Here is a 16,660-nt window from a genome sequence, read left to right as displayed (position 1 = left end):
AAACCACCTCTAGCGAGCCCGCCAGCCAGTAAGGTTTTCTGGGTAGATGTATTATATATGGTATAGTGAATTTTAAAACGCCGCGCTTGTTTATTTTGATTTCAATACCGAGTTGTCTTATTTTATTAATGATTAATGTTATTACGTAATTAAGAATATGATGTATCGTTGGAATTTTTCAATTTTTAAATAATTGTGCCTAAGTGGCAAATGATTTATTAGTGTAATGTTAACAGTTAAATAATTCATATTTCGTACAGATTGTGGTGCAGATAGTAAAACTGCTAGAATGTAGAAATATAATGCAATTGCAGTAGAAACGCAAAATATTTAAAAATTATTCTTCATGCATAACATATTCATATTGCTCTCAGGCTTGAAGTTCCACCTTTGACCTTACATTTTATAACATTAAACCGAAAAGTACAGTTGCATTTGTATAAACTGGAACAGAACCGTGTTGCGTTTGGTACAGCTACATTAGTGTTAACCACAAATTTAATAAGTTAAAAAATTAATAATAATAGTGCAACTGCAATCTTGTAGGTTTACAACCTACCAGGACGCGCGCCGAGTTGGACTCGTCGACGGTCCTGTATATGGAACAGATATTTTACGAGTATCACCCGTTAACTGCAATCTGCAATAGCGCAATGTCTGAATGGCTTTTATTTTTATCTTTCATTTAGGAGATCCAAATTCTCGAATGGTATGACGGCATACAACTGTGAACTGGGCTACTAGGATAGCTCAAGTATTAGCTTAGCAGTTGCAAGCCCCGTATCGCTCAGCTCACAATAAATTATAGTATAATGATACTTCTTTAATAGTTGGCTGAGAAAAGACGGAGCCGCGCACACGAGTCTTGCGCTCCAGGTGTTACGCCGTGAGAATGTAGAAAAGTAATACTTGTTTGTTACATCAATATTTGTTAATTATTTATATATTACTTATATATTATTCTACGCAATATCTGAATGGCTTTGCTTTTATTTTTTATCTTTCATTTAGGAGATCCAAATTCTCGAAAGGTATGATCGAAACAAGACGGCATACAACAGTGAACTGGGCATCAAATTAAACTGCTCAATATTATGAGAAATATTTAGTGGATGGTTTGTGACTTATGGTGTGCAAATACAAATGTTTTGATAATGTCTATCTGATATTTTAATTTAGCAGTCGTGAAAATGATTCATTTACGAAAGAAACCAAAGAAAACATTTCATTTCAGATAATAAATTGTAACTTACAAGTATGACAGTATCTAATATAATTGTTAAATTGGTTTCATCAATTAAATCTTGTGACAGTAAAATGTAAATCACTTCTTTTTATTCTTTAAAACAGTTCAATAATCGCTATAATTGGCAATTGCTTGAAACACAGTAGAGCCAAAAGCGGGAGAAAGTTCTTTTACATGTTAATAATAATAGCAGGACTCCGCATCAGAAATAAATATTCAGATACAATTATAGAATGCAATCAGTCAACCGAAAATAATGGGATAAATTCAATACGCATAATTCTATATAAATTATGAATCTAGACTTTCTATTAGACATTTTCCAGACACTCCGTTAATATAATGTTGTAAAATTTAATCACGTCTATTGTCTAATACCCATAGACAAACAGTCTCGTTACATACCAATAGGGCAGAAAGAGGAAGGGTTAGGTAAAATGGGATTCAACGCAAAAATTGGAATATACAACCAATAATCGTATTCAATTCAGCTATATATATCATACGTTCAATAAGGTATAAGAATTTGTACAAATTTATTGTCAGGACGTATACTAAATACTTATAGACTATAGAGTTTAGAGACAGTTTCTAGCGAAACATTTCCTCCCACATTATGATCCATTTTCTTCAGAGAAAGTTGGTATTATTCTCCGGTTTCCCAAATCTGAAATGATAGTTTTATCAGTGATAATTACTACTTCGCACACCGTTTGAAATTTACCATTTATTCATCACTTGCATTGAGTAAGAAACCCGTTATTATATGTAAAATAGACCCCTCCCAAATGGCAAGTGTCACAAGTGTCATGGAGGAGAAGGGGAAAGTGTTAAAAAGTTTACCCCGATATCTTTGAAAGTATATTATGAAATACGTGAGAATCATTACTAGATTATCACTCCATTATTAATAGAAACAAGTTAAAATCTCCGACCTCCGTGCAACTTTGGGAGGGGTCCATGTTAGAAACAATAGTTTTAACTTCCCCGTAATTCATTAAAATAAATACCTGTTAATGTTTTAATTCGAATTACAATCAAGGGTAGACGAGTATGGCTTCTGATGTGCAGGATTTTCACCTGTCAGCCCATTGCCAGGTTTTAGTCCGGTCACGTGGGGTGATCAGGTCAGGAACACTATGACACGTGGTACATGACACGTCACGTGGGCAACCCACGTGGGCAGTCAGTCAGCACGCCGTGAGCCTGAAATAATGATAAACATTATAATTGATAGGATGGCGCTGATTGATGGAGAGGGCTAGATAGTCGGATGTTTGTTTTAATCAAGTTAACGGCACGCGATCTTCCTAATCAACCGTTAGTACCAATAAGAGGTTGACATGTGCCCACGTGATCCACAGTGACCAATCAGAACAGCACACTCCGAGAACTTGCACGTGCGCGGGCTGTGTTAGTCGAATTAAGAAAATCTTCCCAATTAAAGACATATCCTGTGGATTTAAGTAGGATGGTCAGCTGGATGCATGTTTTGTGAAAACTGGTCAAATCAACCTGAAATTCTGATGATTGCAACTTATTTCCGGAGAAATCATGGTTCACAAAGCCCAAGGTATGGTCGGTCGCTTGTCACGTATTGGTGAAGACAATTATGGGGTCTTTGAGAGGACTTAAAAGCGGCATATTATCAAACGGCCTTTCTGTTTGTAAAACATCAAGATCTGAATAGCAAAATATGATTTACAATTTCTTCCTTAAGTAAGTCAAAATGTTGAACTTTCGTAAAATTGCCATTTTGCGTCACAATTAAAATACTTTTTTTGTACCAGTAGCAAATTTATACGCTGAATTTTGAAACTGAAGGCCAATTATTATGGCTGCCGCCTGCCACCAAGCCCACAATACACTGCAATCATTATAAGATATGTTTAAATATGTACATTACATCTACAAAATTTGAGTGGCAATCTGCAGCTTATTTATATCTATAGCTATTTTAAAATGCACTGATTTCAGTTGGGCTCATTTTGAATCATCCCTTTATATACACACTATCAATCGACCAAGTTATTTTAACATTAACATCATCATTACGAGTATTTTGGGCAAGTTAATTCCGCGAAAAGCTGTTAAAACCGGGTACCCTGGAATCCTGGATATGTTTTCAACGGGTGGATAAGTCAGTAAACAAAACCGAGAGCAGCAAATAGATTTCTGAGAAACTGGTCACGTGTACAACAGGTGGGACGTGGGCGAAACTAGAAAATTCCGATAACCCTGCAACAAATTTAAACGGTACAGCTGAGGTTTTCAGGTCATGACGATGTTTTTTCGAAACCACGCGGATAGTTGCTTTTAGTAATGATAATATTATGACAGAGACAGTTGGTAATTGTGGTATTTTACAAAAATAAATAATATGGAGTGACAAGGTCACATGGTCACGTGGTCGGTGGATCTGTCATGATCCGGGGTGGACTAAATTATAGAGAGGTAAAATTAGTGCTGAACAATGAACAGTAATCTTCAGTGGGAACTGGATTTAAAATTTAAAATAATCTTGACACCCTCAGTCAGCCCCAGTCCCGTACCCTACAGAACACTGTGTAGCACTCCCCGTACCCTACAGAACACTGTGTAGCACTCCCCGTACCCTACAGAACACTGTGTAGCACTCCCCGTACCCTACAGAACACTGTGTAGCACTCCCCGTACCCTACAGAACACTGTGTAGCACTCCCCGTACCCTACAGAACACTGTGTAGCACTCCCCGTACCCTACAGAACACTGTGTAGCACTCCCCGTACCCTACAGAACACTGTGTAGCACTCCCCGTACCCTACAGAACACTGTGTAGCACTCCCCGTACCCTACAGAACACTGTGTAGCACTCCCCGTACCCTACAGAACACTGTGTAGCACTCCCCGTACCCTACAGAACACTGTGTAGCACTCCCCGTACCCTACAGAACACTGTGTAGCACTCCCCGTACCCTACAGAACACTGTGTAGCACTCCCCGTACCCTACAGAACACTGTGTAGCACTCCCCGTACCCTACAGAACACTGTGTAGCACTCCCCGTACCCTACAGAACACTGTGTAGCACTCCCCGTACCCTACAGAACACTGTGTAGCACTCCCCGTACCCTACAGAACACTGTGTAGCACTCCCCGTACCCTACAGAACACTGTGTAGCACTCCCCGTACCCTACAGAACACTGTGTAGCACTCCCCGTACCCTACAGAACACTGTGTAGCACTCCCCGTACCCTACAGAACACTGTGTAGCACTCCCCGTACCCTACAGAACACTGTGTAGCACTCCCCGTACCCTACAGAACACTGTGTAGCACTCCCCGTACCCTACAGAACACTGTGTAGCACTCCCCGTACCCTACAGAACACTGTGTAGCACTCCCCGTACCCTACAGAACACTGTGTAGCACTCCCCGTACCCTACAGAACACTGTGTAGCACTCCCCGTACCCTACAGAACACTGTGTAGCACTCCCCGTACCCTACAGAACACTGTGTAGCACTCCCCGTACCCTACAGAACACTGTGTAGCACTCCCCGTACCCTACAGAACACTGTGTAGCACTCCCCGTACCCTACAGAACACTGTGTAGCACTCCCCGTACCCTACAGAACACTGTGTAGCACTCCCCGTACCCTACAGAACACTGTGTAGCACTCCCCGTACCCTACAGAACACTGTGTAGCACTCCCCGTACCCTACAGAACACTGTGTAGCACTCCCCGTACCCTACAGAACACTGTGTAGCACTCCCCGTACCCTACAGAACACTGTGTAGCACTCCCCGTACCCTACAGAACACTGTGTAGCACTCCCCGTACCCTACAGAACACTGTGTAGCACTCCCCGTACCCTACAGAACACTGTGTAGCACTCCCCGTACCCTACAGAACACTGTGTAGCACTCCCCGTACCCTACAGAACACTGTGTAGCACTCCCCGTACCCTACAGAACACTGTGTAGCACTCCCCGTACCCTACAGAACACTGTGTAGCACTCCCCGTACCCTACAGAACACTGTGTAGCACTCCCCGTACCCTACAGAACACTGTGTAGCACTCCCCGTACCCTACAGAACACTGTGTAGCACTCCCCGTACCCTACAGAACACTGTGTAGCACTCCCCGTACCCTACAGAACACTGTGTAGCACTCCCCGTACCCTACAGAACACTGTGTAGCACTCCCCGTACCCTACAGAACACTGTGTAGCACTCCCCGTACCCTACAGAACACTGTGTAGCACTCCCCGTACCCTACAGAACACTGTGTAGCACTCCCCGTACCCTACAGAACACTGTGTAGCACTCCCCGTACCCTACAGAACACTGTGTAGCACTCCCCGTACCCTACAGAACACTGTGTAGCACTCCCCGTACCCTACAGAACACTGTGTAGCACTCCCCGTACCCTACAGAACACTGTGTAGCACTCCCCGTACCCTACAGAACACTGTGTAGCACTCCCCGTACCCTACAGAACACTGTGTAGCACTCCCCGTACCCTACAGAACACTGTGTAGCACTCCCCGTACCCTACAGAACACTGTGTAGCACTCCCCGTACCCTACAGAACACTGTGTAGCACTCCCCGTACCCTACAGAACACTGTGTAGCACTCCCCGTACCCTACAGAACACTGTGTAGCACTCCCCGTACCCTACAGAACACTGTGTAGCACTCCCCGTACCCTACAGAACACTGTGTAGCACTCCCCGTACCCTACAGAACACTGTGTAGCACTCCCCGTACCCTACAGAACACTGTGTAGCACTCCCCGTACCCTACAGAACACTGTGTAGCACTCCCCGTACCCTACAGAACACTGTGTAGCACTCCCCGTACCCTACAGAACACTGTGTAGCACTCCCCGTACCCTACAGAACACTGTGTAGCACTCCCCGTACCCTACAGAACACTGTGTAGCACTCCCCGTACCCTACAGAACACTGTGTAGCACTCCCCGTACCCTACAGAACACTGTGTAGCACTCCCCGTACCCTACAGAACACTGTGTAGCACTCCCCGTACCCTACAGAACACTGTGTAGCACTCCCCGTACCCTACAGAACACTGTGTAGCACTCCCCGTACCCTACAGAACACTGTGTAGCACTCCCCGTACCCTACAGAACACTGTGTAGCACTCCCCGTACCCTACAGAACACTGTGTAGCACTCCCCGTACCCTACAGAACACTGTGTAGCACTCCCCGTACCCTACAGAACACTGTGTAGCACTCCCCGTACCCTACAGAACACTGTGTAGCACTCCCCGTACCCTACAGAACACTGTGTAGCACTCCCCGTACCCTACAGAACACTGTGTAGCACTCCCCGTACCCTACAGAACACTGTGTAGCACTCCCCGTACCCTACAGAACACTGTGTAGCACTCCCCGTACCCTACAGAACACTGTGTAGCACTCCCCGTACCCTACAGAACACTGTGTAGCACTCCCCGTACCCTACAGAACACTGTGTAGCACTCCCCGTACCCTACAGAACACTGTGTAGCACTCCCCGTACCCTACAGAACACTGTGTAGCACTCCCCGTACCCTACAGAACACTGTGTAGCACTCCCCGTACCCTACAGAACACTGTGTAGCACTCCCCGTACCCTACAGAACACTGTGTAGCACTCCCCGTACCCTACAGAACACTGTGTAGCACTCGAGCCGGTACAAGTACAGGGTTATTTACAGTAGGTACTAGAGGATAGTACTGGTCAGGGAGTACTGGTCAGGGAGTACTGGTCAGGGAGTACTGGTCAGGGTGGGTAAAGTACTGGTCACTGAGGGTAGAATTGTATTGATCTTACTCTAAATCTGGATCTGACATAACACCCTCCTCCTATTTATACAGAGTGACAGCTCTATATTTGCCATAACAGCCAGGTCCTACCATAACGATACTGTTTCTGTAAGACAAGTGATCGTTCTGTACACCAGCAATTCCCAGATGTAAGCATGCCTGACTGGCTTTATATTGTGACTTTATATTGTAGTGTATTACAGGACTGTCCAGTACCCATGAAATCAAATGATAGGGACATTATTTTAAAAGTTTCTTGAAGCACAGCTTGGTTTTTATAGCGGTTCATCTTCACTCCATTACTACTCGATTATTATTCAATTAAACTACACAGGTATCTGGTGATGCTGCGGTTGACCGGCCAGAGAGGTGCGGGGAAGAAGAAGAAGTTAAACCAATTCATTACTTGAGTCAGAGTAACGTGGAGAAGTAGTAGACAGGGTGAAGTAGTGTGGTGGGAGGGTAGGAGGAGTATCAAAATAGCCTCCACCACTCACTTACTAGCGCCGCTACTAAACACAGCTAGACACCTCGCGGAGTACCACTGTTGCTGGTTAGGTGGGTTCAGTCAGACAGATTGTTAACCATACCCCCAGCCAGTCGTAAGTCTGGTGTTCAAGGACTTATGAACGAGAACTATGCCTTTTATTGACTAAACAGCATGACGAGACGGAGTTAGAACTCGTTAGATTGGACACTATTTAGGTTAGGATGAGAGCAAGACAGGTCTGAAGAGAACGGACACTAATCGGGAGCCGATCCAGCAGGATCACGGGGTTCTGTTTACTAATGGGGGTTTATAATCAGCAGCTAATACGTACTGCTAACTGACCGGCAGTCCGTTCAGTGAAATGGAAATTAACGTTTATATTCAGATCATGGGGAGCTATTTTATGAGATTTTCAACTTTCTAACCAGCTGCTAGTCAGATCATGAGGAGCTATTTTATGAGATTTTCAACTTTCTAACCAGCGGCTAGCTGCTACCCGATTGGGAGGATTCCAATGCTCTCTCACTGATCGGCGTTAATGAATATGAATCGTGAAGAGATCCTGAAATGTGGCTTGTAACTTGTCAATATATTGATACCCCGAATTCCTGGGAATGTAATCCAGTCGAACAAGAAGCGGACCACATATTGACCAACATTTCGGTCAACTCAGACTTTGAATTTTACCGGTTCTGAATTTTACAATAGGCCTATAGCGGATAAAGATAAGATGAATATTTCTTTCTAATCTAATTCAGGAATTTTTTCCGGTAGAGTTGGCAAATTTTTACATTGCTACAATGCCCACCACGCGCCTTAAGAACACGATTGAAAACAAGAATTCTTTCAACGTCATAAAAAGGGCCAACCAGAAATTTCCATCGTAACCTCCACCATTACCAGAAACTTTGACAACGCTTTAAAATGAGCTTAAACCGAGTTTTACAGCAAAGGAAACTACGGAGAAAACAGTAAGGGATGACCGAGAGAAAGAAGGTCGTGTTGGTGGGTGTAGGGGAAAGAAGTGAGCAGATTATTTAGTAACATACTCCTTTAATCTTCACTCGGACCACTAACTCAAAATACTAAGCCTTTGTAATTCCACAGGATGACCGCCAATCAGTGCTCCAGATTAACTGTAACTGGCCAATCAGAACACCGGATTAACACCCACGTGACTCCTACTAATCAATCATAAACTTAATTCTCTATCGTTACAGCCAGAAATTACTGTATATTTTAAACTGTAAAGATTAAAGGAGATATCTGTAAATATAGTCACTATACTATATAGTTACTATACTATCCGCTAACCATTATATTTTACAACCCCTGTGGCCTGCAAGCCTTGCAAGTATCACGTCTAACTTTTTAGTCCTTGAAACTAGATTCCGTTAAAAGACACACCCTTTGACCCTTTACCCCTCTCAATCTTGTGCATGTGGACGGACATTTATTTTTCTTTTCATAAGCTTCTTTCTCAACGGTACCAGTTAGGTTTAATTTATTTTTAGATTGGTGAGGCCATATGTGGACTAAAATTCACATTTTCATTTCAGAACATTATGAGCTCTCAAAGAACTCTTATTTTGCTGATTTTAACCGGAAGAAAGCATTCCTGTGCTTTTAACAAACCAGCTCTTAACCAGCTGACCTGGCGGAAATGAAGCCCTACCAACCCTCATTTTATTAATTAATATTGATTGATTTGTTAATGGGATATTGATTGAAGACGATAGTGATATCGGCAATTCGCCTGCTAACTGCAGTTACAAGCCAACACATTTCATCGAATAAACCAAACCAATCAGACTCCAGTCCAACTGGCAGAGAGCCAATGAAATCAGCGGACGAATGATCACGTGACAGGCTTGAGTGTTGGGGGTGAAATGAAGGATTTGCAAGGGCGTGTGATAGAGTGAGGCAGACAGAGGATGCCGGCTGGATCAAGCAGATCTCAGATTTACCGACTCAAATTTTAATGCGTTCCCAAGTTAGAGCGCTGAATTAGCGGAGTTACGGCTAGTTAGAAATCGCAACAATCGAGAAATCAGCCAGAAATCCGAACTTGAGAACCCCTGTAAACCCCGCAAACAGACGTGATCGATCTATTTGAGCGAATTGAGGCAAGATCCACAGACTTCTCTTCTGTCTCTACAGACACTCTAAGTATAATGCTCCTGACAAACACTCCACAACGTCACACTGTGCACGGCATTTATTTGATTCCTAACACAGCACCCTCCGTGTTGCTTAGCAACCAGCAACATGGACACAGGATTCACATAACCGTTACAATGTCCAGGGAGAGAGGGGGGCTCTCTCGTGACATGACCTCAAATTCACACTCAATCAGGTGATCGGTTGTGAGCGCCAGGAACGGGGACTGGTAATTTGGGAGGCTCGACGCAATCAAACAAGAGATTTTGATTCAAGAAGTTAGACTTGAACTTCACCCTTTTTCATCCTAACTTAAAATAGCTCATTTTAGTTAGACGGATAAGAATGTCAGAGAACTCGTTTTTTGAATCTTTAGTAACGTGCAAAAATCTCTAAAATCTCTAATCGTTTCTTCTGAAGAGCACTGAACTGCCGATACCATTGAAATTCGGCTAATGACCCTTAACCAATGTTAAAAGCAGTATATTTTATCACTTACAAAAGTATTACAAAAGTAATACATTGGACGTCAGATCCCCGTTTCCGTGGAACTCACTGCAGGGTGCACTGGTTAACCACTTCAAGTAACCAGCTTGTTTGCTGTAGGGGCTATGAAGTAGGTCCGGAGCACCCCTGATATCACAACTTCCTAACAATTAGCTCCGATTGACAGCTGATCAGGGTTCAATTAGCGCCCTTAGTCGGGGTGAGTGTTCCTAATAGAGAATGTTTCTACCTTTGCCGGAGATATATGATACAATAACTAGTAAGAACGGTATAAAACATGGCACGAGCCTGCTGTTAATGACTACTCAGGAGATTGTAAATGACTACTCAGGGTTTCGGGGGCCAGGAGGAGAGTGGGACCAGGGTCCAATAATTGGGACAGCTAAATGGTGCTAAGTGTGGGGGCTAAGGACGTGCAGAGGCCCTCTCTCCCTTAGTACTCAGTACTTCAGAATGATTAGTACACCTTATCAGGGGCACGACTGATCACGTGTTACACCTGTCCTTGTACTACTCGTCACCAGGGTGATATCTAGTCGTCACCAGGGTGATATCTAGTCGTCACCAGGGTGATATCTAGTCGTCACCAGGGTGATATCTAGTCGTCACCAGGGTGATATCTAGTCGTCACCAGGGTGATATCTAGTCGTCACCAGGGTGATATCTAGTCGTCACCAGGGTGATATCTAGTCGTCACCAGGGTGATATCTACTGTTGTTAGGGTGATATCTACTCTTGTTAGGGTGATATCTACTGTTGTTAGGGTGATATCTACTGTTGTTAGGGTGATATCTACTGTTGTTAGGGTGATATCTACTGTTGTTAGGGTGATATCTACTGTTGTCAGGGTGATATCTACTGTTGTTAGGGTGATATCTACTGTTGTTAGGGTGATATCTACTGTTGTTAGGGTGATATCTACTGTTGTTAGGGTGATATCTACTTTTGTCAGGATAATATCTAATGTTGTTAGGGTGATATCTACTGTTGTTAGGGTGATATCTACTGTTGTTAGGGTGATATCTACTGTTGTTATGGTGGTATCTACTGTTGTTATGGTGATATCTACTGTTGTTAGGGTGATATCTACTGTTGTTAGGGTGATATCAGATATCACCCTAACAACAGTAGATATCACCCTAACAACAGTAGATATTACCCTGACAACAGTAGATATCACCATAACAACAGTAAATATTACCCTGACAACAGTAGATATCACCCTAACAACAGTAGATATCAGATATCTACTGTTGTTAGGGTGATATCTACTGTTGTCAGGGTAATATTTACTGTTGTTATGGTGATATTTACTGTTGTCAGGGTAATATCTACTGTTGTTAGGGTGATATCTACTGTTGTTAGGGTGATATCTACTGTTGTTAGGGTGATATCTACTGTTGTCAGGGTGGTGTCTACTGATACTGTTGTCAGGGTATTTCCTAAGACACCTCGTATGTGCGTTATTAATCTGCTGTTCACTCTGATGTCAGCTGGCACTTACGACTTATTCGCTACACCGTTTCGGGGTAATCGTTTCGTGACTGTCATCCAAGTTTTTGTGCGCCGTTAGTCGGTTTTAACGAGGCAGATTGCCGCACGTGCACTTCACTACACGTGGTATTGTCAGGGGTAACAAGCGTGAACCCTCTGTTGTACGGATCGTTTACCTGGTCACGTGACCAGCAGTTTCTTTGGCATTAGTGTCGTTTAGAACGGCGATAACCCGCGTTCTGAATGAACTAAACGATTAGACGCGGATTGTTACCTCGTACTAAACGACCACTTGATTGATTGATAATCGATTGGAAGATTCGGTATTTAGGACTGAGTAACGTGTTCACGTGACCATGGTAACGTGTTCACGTGAGCATCTCCAGTTAACCACACAAAAATAGGGGTTGATTAGCCAATCAAGCGGACAATCAAGCAGGTATAATCTACTGGTCAATAACCTGCACCTGCTCAATGCTTTTAATGAACTCTCGCATTAAAACGAGGAGTAGACTCTCACCGATTAATTATCTGGATTTAGATAAGAGAGAGAGGAGAGATGATGTGTTCCAAGTTACACAGGATTATCTACTTTAAACAGGGTTGCAGTTCTCTCTCTCTCTCTTTCCTACGAGTAGACGTGCAGTGGGTGACAGTGTGTCAGGTTGGAAATGTAGCCGGGGAGGGGGAATGTAGCCGGGGAGGGGGAAATGTAGCCGGGGAGGGGGAAATGTAGCCGGGGAGGGGGAAATGTAGCCGGGGAGGGGGGAAATGTAGCCGGGGAGGTTGGAAATGTAGCCGGGGAGGTTGGAAATGTAGCCGGGGAGGGGGGAATGTAGCCGGGGAGGGGGGAAATGTAGCCGGGGAGGGGATGATGAGTAATAAGTGATAAGACGATGAGGAGACTACCTCTTCTAGCATGCTCTTAATGGAGTATTACTCTGCAGTGATATCCTGTTATAACACAGTTTACCTGTAACGGGGAGAATAGAGATGACGGAATATCAATTAGTTGTTGAACACAATTAACTAGAGCCATGAGTTTCACAGTCCCGCTCTCCCCCTCTCATCTCTGACAAATGGGGAAAGCCCCAAGTTTCCTAAAACAGGGAACCCATTAAAAATCCTGGAACCGGTGTTTAGGAATGGGCATGTTTTGTGAGCATGATATCGGTCACCCCGGCGCCTCTTAAACGGAACCCAGATACGGGAATACTGTTTCAGGAACCAGGTGATCAGGGACCACGTGACCAGGACTTGAGAGCGCAGGAAACAACCTGGAGAGTAAATGAGAAGCACTACTCCTCAGCGGGGTATGTATAATATCATGTTAACAATATCCAGTTCGGACGTTTTTCTCCGTACTAATTGGATGATTGCGAATCCAGTACACGATACCGTTTTGAGAGAAAGTGTGGTCGAGCCTGTCGTTGTGACATATTGGAGCTTTGTGTTAGGATGAGGAGTGAGGAGACGTTAGTTGAATCAGAGACGTTAGTGGAATCAAAGTGTGCACATTCTAATCTGTAAACAATGGAATTTGAAACATTGTTTAAGAATGTGAGAGCACATACAACATTATTTTCTCAAAAAGTTACCGTATTCAAGTGTTGACTAAATCATGGTGTTTCACAGACAAAGAGGTGTCTCAGGTCTTGAGTTTGTTTTTTCTAAATCAAACCATGATTACTAAGAAATAGTTGAGTCACCTTTAACAATGGAGCACCGGTGGTTTGAGAGAAGAAAAGCACTAATTTTTCTTAGGAAACAGAGGAACCATTATTTAGTATCATTATACTCGCCTCACGGGACTTACTTGGACAAAAACTTGAGCGTGTTTTTACCGTTAAAAATCTTCTTTTACTCTTTCATAATTAGGATTAATTTTTATTGAGAAAAATTAGCGCGGGCAAAAGATTTACTAATCTAGATCCTGTGTGGATGGTAATTTTTCACGCCATCGGCGGGAAAGTTTAACCGCTGATGGTTATAATGCGGGGACCTTTGTTTAGTTTAAGAGACCCCAAAACTGGACGTTATCTAATAATGGGGAGCACTGGAGAGATCAGGAGTAATTGGCAGTGCACCACATGGTCACTGGGCCCATTCCACCGTGACGCTACCTGCACAACACTCGAGCATGTCCTTGGAAGAAGGTAGCTTATGATTGGTGGAGCCGAGTCACGTGGTAGTGATAGTGGACTTTGGATGGTGCGCGTTCCCTGCACGTGTGGATTTGTTCTGCGGCTGTGATTGGCCAGTTGGAAAGTTCACGTGCCACGTGACCATGTCACACACCTCACGTGACGTATTGCTGTAGATCATGTGATGAAGGAGCAGTACCAGGTGGGAGTTGGGAGCTGTAGAGACGTAAAAATATCCACCACGTGCTGTAGCGTCAGGGATACTTCCGACTAACCTCCACAAACTGTAGTGAAACTTTTTAATCACCCAGAGCAGTCAATCATGACATATTTTCTATTTCTAGAAAAGAAAACATGTTTTTCAGATGTTTATCATGGAGCTGAGACTGTTTGATGTGATGGAAAATGCTTATTCTTATGTGTTATATTTATTATTTAGACTATTAACTTATAGAACCGGAAGGTTTCATGTAATGGAACTAAGAGGAAATGCCAAAAACAATAGCACTCATGTTGAATATTTCCAATTTATCCAGACATAAATTAGGGGCTCGAAAAGTTCTGATGTGATGGAAACTGATTATTCCTGTGAGAACTATGGTACTTATGACAAAGTTGAACTTGTATGAACATGAATTATATAACTGAGAAGTTCTGATGTGGTGGAAACACGTGGTGACGTCATAACACGTGTTATGACGTCACTGAGAAGTTCTGATGTGGTGGAAACCCAAAAGAAACTGTCTATTCTTATGAGTTATATAGAACTGGGTTACTAGGTTACTAGGTTACTAGCTGGTTACTAGGTTACTAGGTTACTAGGTTACTACTGAGAAGTTCTGATGTGGTGGAAACCTAGAAGAAACTGTCTATTCTTATGAGTAATATAGAACTGACTAACTTTAACTCTAACTCTCTAACCAATAAGACTCATGACCTTGAAAGTGCTCACCGATCAAAGAATGTTGAAAATGTAGCATTAAATAATATTTTCGGAGAGGTAAAACCAGCAGAAGTTATAATTTCAGTTCTTCAGAACATACCATAACTGGGACAGAGATAGAGAGAGATAGATAGATAGATAGATAGATAGATAGATAGATATATAGATAGATTTAAATAATGTCTGACCTTTATAAAAGTTTCTAAATTTATTCAAGATGCTGTCAATAGTCAATATTTATTAATAACCGTTAAAGAACACTACGGTCACAAACACCTTTTTTAAGGCAAGAGAAGCCAAGATGTCATTTTTTCGAGTGCAGTCCCGATAAAGTGTTCAATACTTAAATATGATCATGATAAATTTAACCATCTCTTGATATATTAACCGAAAAAGGGGGTTTTCTAATATCTAAATCATTGATTCACATTAGATATCACTTATCACTATGTCACTTCCACTTGTCAACTCACCCAACATTTAAAACCACGAAGAATTCTGCCTCTTTATTCCCAGCACCAGCTACCAGATTGAGTAAATTGCAACAATGCTGCTATTAAAATCGGAATAATCCCAAACGGTGCCCCGGACCAATAATTCCTTCCCCAGACATGTCTGGGAACCAGAATTACGGGAGAGCCCATCGGACTAGTTGCAATCGTAAGTGCGGGAGATTCCTATTAAAAAGAAACTCCAATCCGGCAAATGCTCGGCTGGTCGGCTAATGAGGGTATCTTCAGGTCGTTATCTTCAGATGTGACGGTGGTTAGCCGTCAGATCTGACCTGGTTGTGTCGGAGGAGGAGGAAGGGGAAGGAGGAAGGAGAGTGTTCTCTCTCATTCTCACAACTGTGAGTCTGTGCGTGTGTGTGTGTGTGTGTGTGTACAGTCACATTAACCATCATTATCCCGGCCCTTGTATGATGATAGTTCAACAAACATATAATACGTAATGCGTCTTCAATTGATTGAAGTTGTAAGTCTCACCACTGGGGTCTACCAGGTAACCTTGCCACTATTTCTGCACATGACAACAGCCCAGCACCTGCCACAACTCCCCGACTAGACCCGGGACACAGCGGAACCTGATACCACTTGAAACGGTTGTAATTATACGCTTGGGCAAGCTCCGCGGCCTTCTCCTAGTAATGGCCACACTTTAGTTAGTGCTGTTAGCAAAATATAAAATTACTATCGCACTTATTTGGAGAGATGTGAGGTCGGAACTGTGAAGAGTGGTGGTTAGGGTGAAGTGGGAGAGGGGAGAGTGGGTCTTATGTGGTGCTTGTGTCAGGTAGTGGAGTCTTGAGTTAGAGCTCTTACCAGTACCTGTAACATTGACACTATTCTAACATGCCTTCGTCAAATCTCAAATGCTATTGTCATTGAGCTCACACATACTCGGTCCAGTCTGAACAATATATATAGTTGTTCTTTTGAGACAAAGTCAACCAGCTGTTTTGACAGGCTCAAAAACTTCCACTAATTGGCTCAAAAACCTTCACTAATCACTGTCAGCCAATTGGTCTATACAAATAGGTATTCTCCGATATAGCGCCGATAAGATGGAGATGATGATGAGGAGGTGGTGTGTTACGGAATGGCAGTCAAGTTTAGATTGCCAGATGTTACATAAATATAGGTCGTCACGTGGCGTGGGGAAATTGTAAATATTAGTAAAAACTATGGGCATTTGATATCCGTAAGTAGATGTTTTTTATTGTTTTAGAAGTTAAAATATGGAGGAATCATTCGAAATTGAGTCAGTTGTAGAATATAATCATATGCTAACACTGATGAAACGTACGCCAAAGTCTAACAAAATGAAACGTATTTATGATAGAGCTGCTAGAAAATCTCGG

At 43.0% G+C, this 16,660-nt stretch overlaps 1 long non-coding RNA gene across 1 annotated transcript in view; it reads right to left on the bottom strand.

The window, feature by feature from the left end:
* Positions 1 to 1,168: 1,168 nt before the first annotated feature.
* Positions 1,169 to 16,660, bottom strand: part of LOC134822976 (uncharacterized) — a 36,904-nt gene continuing 21,412 nt past the window's right edge. The window contains exons 3-4 of the long non-coding RNA XR_010161244.1: positions 2,257 to 2,452; positions 1,169 to 1,913 (exon numbers count right to left, since the gene is read on the bottom strand). This is a non-coding gene — a long non-coding RNA (uncharacterized LOC134822976). The remainder of the gene's footprint in view (positions 1,914 to 2,256; positions 2,453 to 16,660) is intronic.

This window comes from Bolinopsis microptera, chromosome 11 (assembly GCF_026151205.1).
Source record: "Bolinopsis microptera isolate Bmic1 chromosome 11, MBARI_Bmic_1.0, whole genome shotgun sequence".
Lineage (NCBI taxonomy): Eukaryota > Metazoa > Ctenophora > Tentaculata > Lobata > Bolinopsidae > Bolinopsis > Bolinopsis microptera.
Note: the sequence above shows the minus strand (reverse complement) of the source record. Positions and strands in the feature narration are given on the sequence as shown.